Consider the following 16,724-nt stretch of genomic DNA (forward strand, 5'->3'; position numbering starts at 1 on the left):
ACTTTGGACTTCATTACATAGATAAAAAAATTGGTTAAAAATAATAAATGGGTAGAAATTAAAACTTTTTTCTCCAAAATATCATTATTTTTGGGAAAAAGAATATAAGAAAGAGAATAAGAAAATTAGTATAATAAAGAAAATTATAAAAAAGAGAGAATGTGTGATGGATAGAAATGATAGCTTGGGAAACGACATAATAAATATATTCAGTATTGTAATAAGTAATTAATGGCGATAAAATAAGAAATTTGTTACAAAAATTTAAGACAACTTATAAATATTGTTTATATTTAGGGATAAAACCAAAATGACAGTTGTTATAGAAAAAAATTACAAATAAAGACCCCAATATGTAAAATTGTGATTTGGGACATTCAATTTGAAAAATAATAAATAAAGACCCGGTCCATTATTACAAATACAAAATTTTGGTAAAATGTTTGAAATGCCCCTAAACCAAATTATGATTTGGTCTACTGAAATTATTATTTGCTAAAGTGAACTTGTCATTTTTGCATAATCAACTTATCATTTGGCATACTCTCAGCCAAGTTGTAATTTGATTTACTAAAACTATCATTCGCTAAAGTGAACTTGTCATTTCCTATAGTCAATTTGTCATTTAGCTGAGGGGCATTTCTGACATTTTACCAAAATTTTATATTTGAAATGTGAAATCATGTCTTTATTTGCTATTTTTCAAATGGAAAGTCTCAAATCATAATTTCACATATTAGAGGGTTTTTATTAGCAATTTCGCCGTTGTTACATATTTAAAAAAAACAAAAAAAAAAAGGACAGAGGGAGGACAATGTGGTTCATTTCTTCGGTTGGCCCCCCAAAAAAAAAATAATTTCTTCGAGCACAACCGGACAAAGGGATAAAATAGCAAATTACAGAGGAGTTAGGGCCGTCGCTCCTATATGAACAGAATCTATTTTAATTTCTTCATGTCATCTTCGGCTATCGCCTCCTCTATGGTTTCTTTTATTTTTCGTGTGATTTAGAACACTTTGGCGAGGCTTCTTCATTTTCAATGGGGATCTAGACCTTATTCGTTGCCGAATACAACAAAAAGAGGGAAAACCGTTGAAAAATGATCCATCTCTGTTTTGATTTTCTCTCCTCTACCTTGTTATTCTTCTTCCCAAATGTCCGATGCCCTGTTGCCGGTAGCTACGAAGAGCTGTGACCATCGATGCTATGATAGGACTGAGAGGGAGTTATCTGTTTCGCATTTTGATAGGAATCCGTGGATCTCTCATCTCCTGATCCTTCGGAGCCGATTTATGCGATTATATTCACAAAATTGTGGGTAATTCATTTATTATTTAACTAATTTTAGGGTTTTGAGATAGTGAAGTCGATGATGATTGCACTTATATGTTGCAAGTGCCGTCTGAAATTGTTGATTGATGGAAAATGCAGAGTTGTTTCTGAGACTTCCTTCTCTTCAGTTTTGAATTCACATTTGCATCGAATGAACTTTGGAGAAATATTGTGAGTTGAAATTACTAAATTTTTCCTCTGCCAATAGTTGAAATTGCTAATTACTAAATTAGAACTATAATCTTGTTTTTATGCTTCTTTGGCAATTTTCTAAAACCTATTTTTGTTTCTTTTTTTGCTAAAGCATAGGTATCCTCCTATTAGAGGCAATCCTATTCGAGACACTGTCGAGCACTAAATGTGGACACCTTTGCCAGCAGGGATTCGAACCTTGGTTCGTCACGTTGTGAGGGACTAGCTCCTTCTGCTAGACCCAACTCTTGTTGATCTATTTTTGTATTATTGTTTACTCTGTAAATTGCCTATTACGCTTTTGTTCATTTTCGGTTTCTTCGCTAAGTAGTGTGTTAAACAGCCCAATGAACCAAAAACAAACTTTGCCTCTAGTGACCTCATTCTAATCAGTGTTCATGTTCCACATCAACAAATGAGCATATGACTCGGCACTGATCTTAGATAAGAGGCTCTTGCATTGCTCTGTTCACATATATTCCAGCCAGTCAATCGTTATTACAGTTCTCCATTCATCAACAAAAGGAGCACATGTATTATTTCTGGATTGATCTTTAGATACAAAGCTCTTAAAAATTAATGTTATTTTTGCGCTCATGTAAAATATCAAGATATCATTTTGATTTGCTATGGTTATTGGCTTATCATCTATGGTAATAGTGTTGGTAATTAAGAAAACACTATTTTTGGTTGTTTTGACAATATCTTATTAAAATATTGATACAATTTGACTTAAATATTGTTATTTACAAATTTTTTCACGGAATTTATAAGTCAATTTATAAATATTTCTCCAGAATTTATAAATTTTCCTTTAGAAATTTGCAAACCCAATTATTATTAAAAGCAAAATGTCTTGGCCAAAAAAATATATTATCTCCTATTTTAATTATAAGACTTCGTTTGTAAACTATAAGTGAGATCTTATAATTAGGATTAGAGGTAGTACTTCCTACAATCCTAAATATAATATCTATTTTACAGTACAACTAATTACAAAATTGGCTAATTATACTACAAAATAAGTTTTACTTATTTTTTTAAATTACATGCCAATGCTTGAGTTAATGTTTAGTGTTTTCTTGGTTTGACCAAATGTTGTTGGTTAGTTAAAATTAAGGGAAAATAGCTGAAGAGTCGGGGAAAACAAATAGCACTAGAAAATGTCAAGAAATGAAATAAATATGAATCCCTATAGACTTGAGTGTGATCTGAAAACATATATGAAAAGACACCCTTAAACTTAAAAGGCAAATTAAAGTAAAGAAGGAGAAAAAAGTTTGAGAGATCATGACTTGAATGAAGATGCAAACCTAAGGAATGTTGGTCCATGGAAAGCTTCAAGATCAGCATCTTACCTTCACGGCAGACGGATGCAGAGGAAGCCAATATTGGAGTCAGAGTTCAATTTGAAGGGTATGGAGGTTTTTCTCAAGGAAAGTCCATCTACCATATCTCGGTTGGGTTTTTTGTTGGTACGGATATGATCTGCAGGAATCTGAATAAGAAACCCAATTTGGGGTTCTTAGCATATCTTAGCCCATTGCTTCAACTGTTTGATGGTCTGGTATATTAGGAACTGCTCTTGAATTTCCAATGGCTTTTTCTTCCTACTGGATTTTCTTTAGCTTTATGTTCAATGCTTTCGGTGTTAGTTATCAGATGCATCTTCTTTAAGCTTAGTGTTCCACTCATATTTGCAAGGTCTAGATTTCATCCCAGCATCATGATCAAGTACAGCTTTGGTGAAATTTCTGAGTATTACAGGCGTTCTCACTATTTATATGGGATTGCCGACTTAAAGTTGGTTCTTTGCCCGTTTTATTCAAACCCAATTTGGGTAGATGCCCCTTATTCCTCTCTTGATCTCGGGGAGCTGCAGTACGAGGATTATTCAGAAGAGGCATTACTTGCTCATGTTCTGCAGATAGATCTTCAGCTTTGCTTTTGTGGATTGACATGGATTTTATCTTACTGCAGCTAGCTGGAGGCTAGCTGTTGAATCCTTTTACTCTCTATGGTGTTGGAGGTTTTAATTATGGTTGGTGCTTGTTATACTTGTGGAGTCTAATTATGCTGTACTAACGTTATTATATTCCAAATACATTTTATCATTTTATCCAAAAAAAAAAAGAAAAAAAAAAGAAGAAAAGGATTGACCATTATCATCGCCTTCAAGTGTTATCTCTTCATCTTGGAGGTTCCATTTGAAATCACCTGTAACTTTTTGTCTTTAAAAGAGTTAACATCTATAGATATTTTAAAAGTATTCACGAATGAACACTCAAAACCTCAAATTTGTTTTTTTTAGCTTAAATATATCTAGGAAGTTTTATTTTGTAGCATTTATGCCTTGAGCTATCATGTACCGTTAAATTGAAGACAGAGGTCAAATCATATCATTTAATGATCAAACTTAATAGTGGATAATAGTTAAGATATATTTGCTATGAAATTTTCAGAACATATAAGAGTGAGAAAAAAAAAAATTTCATGTACTGGATACTCCTTCATAAATACTCTTACATATTTAAGCACCTTAATCCTTTTGAAAACTATTTGCCTGTACTTATATGAACCCTGCTCTATTATTTACATGGTGATACTATGAGAAGACGACTTGGGCATGTTACACTTGAGGCATCGGCACTTTATCATTCTTCTATTAAAGAAAATGACTATTTTCAAGAAATTACTCTCACTTAATAGAGTAAAATATGTAAAATGTCCCATTTTGCATGACACATTGATACCTACAGAAGCTTCCCTACAAGAACATAGAATCCGAAACTGATAAAGAAGATAAGAATAATAGCCTATCCACACTAAAGATGTGAAGGATAAAATTAAAATCAAGTATTTAGTGATATATAAAGTGCTGATTAGAATTATTAGAATGGAGGATCTATATGGGGAAAAAATATTTATAAAGGAGGCAGGCAATGCACAACTCTTTCATTTATTCATACTCAGAATTTGCATTTACTAATAACATTATTCCATAACAATCTTCAACCTTCCTACCACAAATGTTATGTAACATTCCAAATCATGATGCTTGTCAAATTTCATTCATTTAAATTTCATATGGATAGTCCATATTTCATTTTTTATGCTTCTGTTTCTTAAAAAAGTGTTTTCCTATAATCGGTAGATAATCCAAAATAAATATAATCTTTTAATTATAAGTTTTTTTTAAAAATAATTTTTTTATTTAAAAATTATTAGTTGGAAATTTTAAATCCAAACCATTAAAACTATATTTGAATTGTATAGATTTTATTGCAGCGATTACTATGATGAATACTGAAACTGCTATGAATACTTTATTTAAGTGAAAAGCACGTTGAATAACATAAATTCAGTATAGTATTAAAAGCACCCAAATTCAGTGTTTAATGCGGTACTATTTTTTTGGCCTGATAATATTATTATTCTTTTATATTTTTTTGTGGCCAAGACTTCTTTTATATTTTGAAAGTTTAGATAAGTTAGATTCCATTAGCATAAGTTACTCTCGAGTTCAAACTCTGTGATGCGCAGATGCAAGAATAAAGAAACAAACAACAATTTTATATATATCTAAATGATATTATTGTGAAACAAACAATATTTTTAAAAAAAAAAAAACATAGCAAAGGATCTTCAAGTGAATATATACCTGTTTGACAGATAGATGAACTTGAAGATATTTGAGAAACTTGAACAGTAAAGGCAGGTTGGAGAGAATGATTGAAACTGCTGCTAGGACGTATAAAGCAAGATTGAATGTAATTATAGATGCCTCAAGATAAGAAAGATTAAATGGGAGACAAATGTAAATGAATCAAAGAAGTTAGTCTAACTCTTTAATATTTTAAAAAATTAAACAGAGGACCATCTCAGAATTCACCGACTGAACCAACATCTGAATAATACAACGATAGATGAACTTGAAGATATTTGAGAAGCTTCAACAGTAAAGGCAGGTTGGAGAGAATGATGGAAACTGCTACTAGTATGTATAAAGCAAGAATGGATGTAAATATAAATGACTCAAGATAGGAAAGATTAAATATAATGAGAGACAAATGTAAATGAATCAAAGAAGTTAGTTTAACTCTTCAACATTTCAAAAAATTAAGCACAGGACCATATAAGAAGTCACCGATTGAACCAACATCTGAATAATATAAATCCAACTAATATAAATTTACTGTCTGATAGCTAGAACATCTAGCAGATTCTTTTTGATGTTTCATTTTCTAAAATTCATTTTTTCCTGGTAAAAATTAATTTAAGAATCAACATAACAAAGAATCTCCAAGACAATATTACCTGCAAGATTGAAAGATGGTCTTGATGAGAAGAGGGCAATGAATGACAGAAGAATGTGAATAGAGATAAGAAGAAAGTCTGAACTCTTTAAGAGAACAGATGATGAGGATTAGTTCTTTAGTTAACCTCTTTAATTGTGGGGATACCAATTCTAAAGTTGAAGTAAGATATATATTCATTCCTTAATGATGACTTAAATCGGTTTTGATGCACACTGCTTCAGCTTTATTGTGTATATCAAATGTATAGTCCTTTCATTTATGTTTCTTTTATATATGCTGTCATTACCTTAAAGAGGAAGAAAATGAAAGTATTCCCTTCTTTTTTTGGGCCCCAAAGCAATTATAGTTTCAATTTTAATATACCAGAGAGAAGGAAGACGTGACAAGCCACAAACATAATCAGGTTATTCCCCAAGCAGTACTTTATAATTCATGTTTAATAAATGTTCAATAGGAAGTACTATGGTTGTTTAAAGGGAACTTCCACGCCAAAGGCAAAGGACAACAATGTAATGCATAGTTAGTGCACAGATATGTCAGTGAGAAATAAAACAAAGTAGACATGGAATTTTAGTCGTCGCACACATGGATGAGCAAAAAGAAAGTCTGGTTTCTAAAATCAAAATGAAAAAGAAAAGCACCAGTCAGCTTCCAAAATAAGTCACTACTTTGATTGAAGTCAAAAAGGAAAAAAGATAATATAACTGCAGATGCTTGAACATATTTGTACTTAAAGAAAAAGACGGGTTGATTCAAGAAAAAAACCTTGCAAGCAATACTTAAGATTTCCATTTGGATTGTGTCAAAATTACAATTCAATCTCATACATTCACCTTTGACTATGGGTGTTTCAGCTGAGGTCTGCCTGATGTAAATGAATATAAGATAATAATAAACTTCTGGTGAAACACGAACATTGTTTCTAGTGAATGAATTAGCATAAATCAAGCAGGAGAATCTATATTCTGTACTAGACAGACCAAAAAATAAGAGAATGAATTATGGATTTATTCTTGAATAAAACATCAAGAACAAAGATTGAAAAGAGAACACATAACAAATCTGCAAACAAGGTAATAAGAAGATAACCAAGACATCTCTTGTCTTCTAGATGTAGACACGTAAGAATGATGCTGGCCAAGTGATGGGCTGTTCTCACAAAGATAATCAGCACATTTCATTTGAATAAACGGGGCATTAGGTTGCATATTTCCTTTGAGCCATTCCTAAAAATCAGAACAAATAAATGGGGTTCAGTAAATTTAACCAGACTCTCGTTGCCACCTCACGATCTCTTAGTACATGAATAAGTGTTTCCTCATCATTACACTCAAAAGGACACACAATATCAGTATTTATCCCTCGTTTTGCTGAACGAGTTTGTAGGAAGCCTATCATGTACAGTCCCCCCCCCCCCCCCCAAAAAAAAAGAACATTTCAGGAAGGTGCAACTCCATATAAAGGATTTGATCTGTGAATATTCTGCCCATGGACAGAGTTGGTTACAGGGTGGTTTCATAGTTCTAATTCTGTCAATCACCCACAAAGGTAGGAATTTTCTCCATTCTTGTAAATGTAAACTCCAAGTGAGATGTTCGTTTTTATCAATCAGCTGGATTAAAGGCACGTCTAGTGTTGTTCCCCAGTCCACCCAAAATCTAATACTAGTACTGCAGCACAAAATCTTCCCAAATAGTAACAATGCCTTCCCACCAGAACCAATTATGACTTTAAAACTGACAATTAAGCTAAGTAGCATTTCTCTTCATCTAGAGACTTGTAATGTATATAATAGGGAGGATTATTATTATATATATATATTCATCTATCTTTGGTATAAAAAAAAAAAAAAAAAAAACGTTCATCTATCATTACTTAGGGAAAAGAATGTCTCCACTTACCTTTCTCTGCACTTCCTCTCCATTTATTATTTCTATCATTGGATCAACTTCTAATGGTTGAGATTAATATATTATAATAATATTACATAACAACAATGTATAAATAAATTAAAATGGTTAAAAATACCATATGTATTTCAAAAATGCAGACGATAAAAACAAAAGGCTATAAAATATCTTAATAAAAATTTACAGAACTGAAGTACATAGATTAAATTTGAACATTCTAAATGATTACTTAGCATTTTTTTTTTGGGGGTAATTTTAGTGAAGTATTTGGTTGCATACGTCTTATAATAAGAACAGAGGCCACTGCATGTTAAGATTTAAGGACAACGTGAGACTCCATAATGGACAACATATGAGGTTAATTTAATTAAATTCACAATTAAAAATGAAATCATAGCCTTTAACATAATATTTTCTTCTTTGAACGTAACTTTCTGGGCGGGTCATGGAAAAGACAGTTAGAAAATGTAATGAACCACATGTTTCAGCTCATATGTTGAATTCGTTGATGAACTTTTTCAAAAGAAGATAGTTAGAAGATGCAAAGAGATTGTCATTAGCACAAATTACGGGCAACATTAAGAAGGAATGCCTGTTTTATTAGCATATATCAATAAGTCATGATTTCATCTTAAACAATTGGGAAAATCTTGCCCTTAATTTATGCCAAGTCGATGATTTGTGCCCACTTTCATTCATATGCTGATGATGATATAAAGCATTTAGTTTTTTTTTTTTTAATATCTTCATCTACATCTGTCTTATTTTTTCTCCATCGATGTTTTCTTCGAACTTCAAAACACCTTCTCTGGTGAAGAAGAGGCGGAAAAAGTTAAGAAGAGATTAGAAAATTTTTTCTTCGAATTGCTTCTTTCATTTAGATTATTATTTTCTTCTTTGAATCATTTAGGTTCATTCAGCCCTGAACCTAAATGCCCTTTCGCCTCCATTCTCAAACAAAGCTCTGAGCCCAACCACCACTATCTTCTCTTTTCTAGCGCTCATAAGAAAATATTATGTTGAAAGACTATGACTAAATTAACTTCTTAATATTGCCCGTAATTCGCTAATGATCTCTTTAAATCTCGTAAAAAAATTCATCAGCAAATTTAACATATTGAGTAATGAGCCACTTCATATATTGGGGATCATGGAGTCTCATGTTGTCCTTAAATCTTAACATGTAGTGGCCTCAGTCCCATTATAAGGCCCATATAACTAAGTACATACTTCCCTAAAACTAAGAAAACGTTGTTAAATAATGATCTAAATTTTAATTGAAAATGAAAAAAATTATTCAAATTTGTCTCTGATCGTGCCAAATAACTTGCATTTTAATAAATTTTTGGTTACTATGCCTTATAATATTAATAGTACAGAGGCCATATATTCATTCTTTATTCCAAAGTTAATGTTTCTCCCATTCGGGTTTATTCTATGCCTCCTTTCCTTGGAGACCAAGGGAAACAAAAGTATTGCCTTCTTTATTATTGGGACCCAAAGTAACTGTTATTGTTTAGCTTTAACATATCAAAAAGAAGAAAGAAGCATGTCATATAAGTCATTCTTTCAAATCAGATTTTTCCCCTCAGAAAAATTTCTCATATGTACATTTTAGTCTCAATGTAAGAAGTATCAACTCACCCTAATTAGCCATCCATGACAAAATTTGAAGAACCAAAGATATTTATTAATAAAAATTTGTCATGTCACGTAATTAATAAACATAGATGAAAGTACCTAATTAATTACTATAAATATTATGAGAAATGAACCTAGAGATAGAAGCTTTCTGTTTTGTGACCTACTGAAATGATTTTAGTAGTTTCTGCTAAATGTTAAAACTAAAATCTCATTGTTACGAATTCTAAATAGTTTGACTCTACAGTGACCCTCCAGGGGGCCATGACCCAATCTCCATCATATAATTTCAAGATCATTCCAGAAGAATATCGTAAACATGTTGTTTGACAGTGTGGTGGAAGAAAACATAGCTCAACACAAATCCAGAGAATGGAAAGCAGAACACTAATTTCTTAAAGAGCTACAGAAAATCCCTAAGCTTCATTCTTTTTATATTCACAGCTATGTTGATTAATTGGGTTATCAGCGATGGAGATTGTAGAATAGCAAGCTCCATTGAGTCTCCCGATACAGAGGATTCATCAGTGGAAGTTCCATGCAATTCTCATAGAAGAATGGCAAGTCCCAAAGCATAAATAAAGGGCACATTCGGGAGGTACCTAGGCCACATTCCAAGACCCTTATATATAGACTTTTAGGGCCACCAACTAATCACATTTACTAGTTCAACTTTCCAACTATTACTACTAATATTCTGGCATGGTTCAAAAGCATCAGTCACAATCAGAATTACAGCAGAAAAGAGATTAATTAGCATATAAAACTAGAAAATTAATCCAATTAGATGTTATTCCTTGAAGTTGGAATCATCACAGGCGCCTTTTAAAAGTCCGACCATTTGCTCCTTCAACAGAAGTACCTTTTGTTTCTTTTTTAAATTACGTCCAGTGTAAAGATAAGTTCTATGAAAAAGTAGTTCTAATTAAGATATATATAAAATAATAGTTTATAGGTTTTTTGTTCTCATTGGGTTCTTTGCAATATTAGATTTATATTAATTGATGCTATATATCCTGTGAATAATTGCTAGAAATGTACAACAACACATCCTTATGCTATAACCGACGATACACGCCATTAATTATTTGCAATGGAGCTTTTTCTTTCAGCAAAATTTTAAGGATTGCATTCACATTTTCCTATCTTTTCTGCTGATCTGAGCTTAATAAGTGAGTTGTTCTGTTATGATGACAGAGTAGAAATCAGAGTAGGAAGATAGTTTAATTTACACAAGCTAAGTAGTGATAGTTAAGCGAAGCAGCATTTCTCTTCGTCTAGAGACTTATAATGTATAAACCATCAACAATACATTTTACTTCTTTGACAAGTGTCGATGCCTAGCTGAAATCTAAATACTAAATAGGATTTCAATTCAGTATATTTCGGGAAGTGGTCTGTCCATGAAGGTATATTAAAGGATAACAACCAACAAGTCAGTAAATTATAGTTGTTACTGATTCTGACGGTTCAGAGGGGCGGGCATGACAGGCCGAGTAGTTATGAACCCTGTAGACTATTCCCACAAGGGTAGTGAAGGGAAGGCCCCAATTGATAGGAAAAAACTCGCAACTCCTTGGGGTTATCCTGCACTTGGAAGAAGAAGTAGAAAAAGGAAAAAATATAGTAATAATTTGATTCTTCATCACCGTAATAAATAGTACAGTAGAAAAAATATAATTTGTTTCTTCCTGCATTCCTAGCTGAGGCATCCCATTTCTTAAAATCAAGACCAAGATTGAGTTGCCCTTGGCAGAGCAAAGAAGATGGGCACAAAGTGTTGTGTTGGAATTTGTTGGACATCATGTCACTACTTCAACAATGCTCCATTTGGTGCATGGAAACGTGATAGTCATAATTTGGTTCCATTCTGGACTTAGCCTTCTTACTGTAATAACACAACACTAAATCACTTTGCGATTAAGAACGAGAATAGCAGGCTCCATTGATGTTGCTCTCCCCAGTCTAAGTAGTCCTCACTGATACAGAGGAAACCAGCAAAAAAAAAAAAATGCGGATACACAATAAAAAGCCAAATAAAAAAGAAGGTAACCAGTTGCTGGATGTGAAAAGGAATGGACGGATGAAGTTTGCGTTGTGCCGGTGGGTCTGGAGAGGGAGACGCCATTGTTGACCGGCCACCAGAAGACGAATTTTGAGTTTTCCTTTATTTTATTTTAAAATATAAAAGTTATCTTAAAGCGTTATAATTTAAATCTGCTCTCTGTCAACATTTTTTTGTTGAGTCAACGTTAAATTTGCCACGTCTGCATTTTTCGTTGGCGGTGTTAACAACATACGATTAAAAGTGCATTTTATAAACTTAAATGACTAATTTGCCCCTCGGCTGGTGAGGATGACTTGAGATTTTTTTTTTGGAAAAAAATGAAGAAAATTCATTAACATTTTAAAATTCCAATTTGGATTCAGAAAAGTTAAAGTGAGCCATATATTTGCCTTCTTTGTCACTGGGGCCCAAAGTAATTGTTATTGTTTAGCTTTAACATATCAAAAAGAAGAAAAGCAACGGGTGTTAAGTTTAGCAAAAGAGACTAGTTTTCCACAACATGATAAACCAAAGTGATCATTATTGAGTTTTGTATAGCTTTAACATATCAAAAAGAAGAAGAATATAATATAAGTCATTCTCTCAAATAAAAAAGGATCAGATTTTTCTCCCAAAAAAAAAATATCCTGTGTACATTCTAGTCTCAGTGTAAGAAGTAATCAACTCTCGTCAATTAGCCATGAATAAATTCGAAGAACCAAAGATATTTATTAATAAAAAATTTTCATGTCACGTAATTAACAAATATAGACAAAAGTACCTAATCAATTACTATAAATGTTAGAATTGATCTATATATGTTTTATTAAAGAAAATGTATGTTACGGGAAGCTTCATAACGACGGTGCAGGTAAAGATGTGCGGGTGAGACCTCAAAACAAATTTTGGGATTCATATATTCAATATGTCTTGAACTCCTTTGCTCTGTATATTTCTTATTAGATTATCTAATTAAAAATAATATATTTATTATGTTATTATTGACAGCTATTTCCAAAAGCTTGAATAGGAATAGAATTCAATTGAGATTTATCCGTTCTTTAGGTTCCAAAGGACGAGGCCGAACTTACAGCTTTCCTAGCAAGCTTCAGAGAGCAGATTCCAATTTTATGTCTCTGATCTTTAGTACATGTTTGATTCATTTAGAAAACATAACCATAGCTGATTCTTAAACTGTACATGAAGCTTTTCTTACATGCTACATCCCAAGCTTGAGAGCAATTTTAGTTTACTTTCTAATATTCTGACATGGCGCTCCGGCTAGAACTGTAATTCAGAAGCATCAGTCATAATCAGAGTTGCAACATAAAACAGATCAGCATATAAAACTAGAACATTAATCCAAATAGATGTTACTTGAAGTAATTGGTTGGATTCATTCCAATAAGATGCTATCTCTGGTTCTTAATATTATTGTACCAGAAGATACACTAATCCCCTGATATCTCTGCTGGTACGCATCTGCCTCCTTTGTGTGAGTGAAGATGACTAATTTTTGTGTGATTGGACAATTTTGATTATGAAGAAAGGTCACTTTCCTGAACTGTGGTTCAGGTGTATGCACCTAATTGATCTTATATAGTCTGGTCTGTTACCAAGTTTTAAATCAATTGGTCACCAGTTGTGTTATGGCTATCCGCTTTACAATTGAAGCTATGTCGTCAAACTTGATCAGTTGGTTTTGGTCTCATAGATTCCAAATTAGTGTTTCTAGCCTAACAGGTTTGTTTTGGGCATTGACTGGTGGTTTTTAGACAGAGAAGACAAAGATGCTTTGTTCACCCAATGTTCTATTAAAGTAATCATTTTTTTAATTGAAAAGGGTTGAATTATTATGAATTACCATCTAGTGATGTCTCCCTTTCTGCCCCTACAAGAAGGTTTTAGCCATCATGTTTGATCTTATTCCATTGATGTCAGTCTCCTCAGTCCTCATTGATGCAGAGGATTCAGTGGAAGTTCCAAGCAATTCTCACAGAAGAATGGCAAGTCACTAGGCAGAAATACAGGGCACATTAAAGAATTACCTAAGCCACATTCCAAGACCCTCATATATAGGCTTTTTGGGCCACCAACTAATTAGGTTATTCACACTTGCAACTAATTAATCACCTTATTAATTCAACTTTCCAACTGTTACTACTAATATTCTGGCATGGCAATTCAAAAGCATCAGTCACCATCAGAATTACAACAAAAAAGAGATTAATTAGCATATAAAACTAGAAAATTAATCCAACTAGATGTTATTACTTGAAGTTGGAATCATCACAGGCAGCTTTTAAATGTCAGACAAATATTTAATTTTGCTCCTTCAACAGAAGTACCTTTTGAATTTTTTCCCCCCGAAATTATGTCCAGTGTAATGATAAGTTCTATGAAAAGGTAGTTCTAATATATATATATATATATATATATATAAAATAGCTTATAGGTTTTTTTGTTAATGTATTCTTTCCAATATTAGATTTATATTAATTGATGCTATCCTGCGAATAATTGCTAGAAAAATGTACAACGAGACGTCCTTGTGCTATAACTGATGATATAAGCCATTAACTATTTGTAATGAAGCTTTTTTTTTTTTTTTAAACAGAATTTTAAGGGTTGCATTGACATTTTCCCATCTTTTTTGATGATCTGAGCTTAACAAGTCAGTTGTTTTCTATTATGATGAGAGAGCTGAAAGCAGAATAGGCAGATAGTTTTTTACACAAGCTAAACTAATGTTCTGTTTACTTCTGCAAGAAAGTTTGGGGCTGTTTTTGCATCTATACCGTTCCTGATATTCACCGCACTGTATTGCATTCTCTTTGGTTAATAGATATTACACTTGTTTTATGTGCAAGCCAAATGGAATCTCTTTCCAAAAATGTTGAACCAAATAGGTTAAGTTAAAATAAATTTCAATCTATTTCCCTATGGTTTGACTCGAAGTTATAATGGTTTAGAATATCTTCTATTAATTTAGAATATTTAATTTTAATGCCTTTGATGGGATTAAGTGGAAAGTTGTCTTAAAAGGCTTAGATGATTGATTAAGACAGAAGCAAACCATCCCTCTATTGTTGCTGAAATTTTCGAACATCAAGAGCTCATTTTTATGTGTGACAATATGTCATTTTTGTAGTTCAATGCACTCATAAACACCATAGTCTCATCGCCGGCCACAATGGCTTTCATTGTGACAACACGCTCGAGGCTGAAAAGTCAAAGAAAGATAGAGGGATGACGTGGTGGGCAAAGTTCAGAAAGTTTAAAGGAGATTACAGAAATGAAGACTTCTATACTTTGCCATTCAATCTCAACTGGTTCTTCTTACCTACTTGATATTCATGAGCAGCACAGATACGTAAATCTTTAAATCATGGCAAATATGATGAGTAATATTCTTTCTTCACAATCATCCCTCAATTTTTTTAACTTGGTCCCACCTAGGATTATAAAGCATTTGGATTCATGCTCCGTGATTCAATAAAGAGGACATTTATGTTTCTAGCTTTAGTACCTTTTTAAAAACTCTCAAGACTATTTCTAATTTGTAGTTACGTTCTTTTATGGAACTTTCTTGAAATGTATCAATCCATGAATGCAAGAATCCTAATTTCTTATATACATTTGCTAAAGTATACTTTATTAGCAGGACTTTGGTTTATAGTAAGTGGACTATGAATGATATTTTTATTGTTAAATTAAACACTAGGAACCTTTGTCATATTCTTTTTCTAGTTATCACTTATCACTGTTCCTTGTAGAGGCTAGATATAATTTAATTCTTTTTTATAACATAATCTAATTCTATTTGATGATGATTAATATTATTATCCCTTAATGACCTTTTCTCTTACAATTGTTTTAATTTTTATACAAAGTGTAGGCAACTCTTAAAAAATTTATAATTATTTACAGTTGTCAAATTGATGGATTGGATTATAAAGTTTCACTTAAAATGCTTTATAAACATTAACATGACTTTATCCTTAATATACATATATGCTTATACATTAACGCATGATCACAGGTTCAAAAATTATATTCACTTTCCAAAACCACATTAGAATCTTTATTTTAAATCTGTAAGCATAGTTTAGTCACACAAAATAATCATTAAGTATTTAGAACTTGAACATTAAGCTTCACATACTTTACTGTCCAACTCTCTCCCCCTTCCAAAGAACCTGAGATCAAACAATCCCTCGGCCTACTCTTCAAATCTGGAAATTCCAGATCTTTACAATTATTCCAGCATTTGAGGAATCAATTTCTAACACATAGGGGCAGCAACTACACTTAGAAACCGAGCATATACACACATGGATATATATATATATATATTAGATTTATTCCCTTTCGGCCCAAACGCAAAACACCAACCAAAGGGTACCCAACACCAAAACTCTCGGCAAAAACCAGCATATATAATAGCGATTATAATCCCTGTTTTTGCTAATCATAAACAGAGTAAAAACAAGACTACATGCAAACCATTCAACACACTCCATTGACACAACCCATTCTCCTCTTAAATCAGAAACTATGGCCTCTATTTTTAGCAGCCAAAACAGAGAAAAAACAACATTTAACTGAAAATTAACATGCAATACATTATACTCCTCCAGTCCTAAATATAAGACCCTTTTTATAGTATAATTTACATTATAAAAGGAGTCTTATATTTAAGACTGGAGGAGTACATTTATATTTATATATATCAGTTTCAGTTTTTTCCCATTTGGCTCCATGAATCCGACACCCATGAACCAGAAACACATCCTACGATTCAGATTCTCACGGAAGAGGCAAGAAGGAAGGCATGCAACAACGTAACTCAAACTTGCAGAACCTTGACCCACTGTTCAGCCACCCTCTAAACAACTAAAAGTTGACACGCAAGCTCAAAAACCAACATCATATACCTCATTCTTGCCACAGGACACGAACCAACCGGTCCTCCTCTTCTTTCCTCCATTTTCTCTCACTACCCCATCTCTCTCTCCTCCATTACAGCCAAACCATGCAGATAACGGAAAAGAAAGTGGTGGGAGATTGATCAGAAGGCTCACCTTGATAGTTTGATCGGTTTGCATGCAGCAGAAATACCTCCGACCACCAACTTCGCCACTCCTACGTTGCTCTCGTTTCCTCTGGTCTCTCTCTCGACTTCCTCTCCCTTTTCTTTCGAGCAGTAGAGTGAATAAAAGAAAATGTCCATTTTGCCCTTACACTCAATGCTTTCTTCCAATTTCATCCTTCCCCTATGAT

General features: G+C 32.7%; 1 non-coding gene across 1 annotated transcript; it reads left to right on the forward strand.

The window, feature by feature from the left end:
- Positions 1-1,155: 1,155 nt before the first annotated feature.
- LOC114727605 (small nucleolar RNA snoR2/U65) lies at positions 1,156-1,306 on the forward strand. The gene has a single exon (XR_003738594.1). It is a non-coding gene; the product is annotated as a small nucleolar RNA snoR2/U65 (small nucleolar RNA).
- The last annotated feature ends 15,418 nt before the right edge of the window (positions 1,307-16,724 follow it).

The sequence above is a fragment of the Neltuma alba genome, unplaced genomic scaffold (assembly GCF_004799145.2).
Source record: "Neltuma alba isolate B1F8T4 unplaced genomic scaffold, ASM479914v2 tig00012497_pilon, whole genome shotgun sequence".
In the NCBI taxonomy this organism is placed as follows: domain Eukaryota; kingdom Viridiplantae; phylum Streptophyta; class Magnoliopsida; order Fabales; family Fabaceae; genus Neltuma; species Neltuma alba.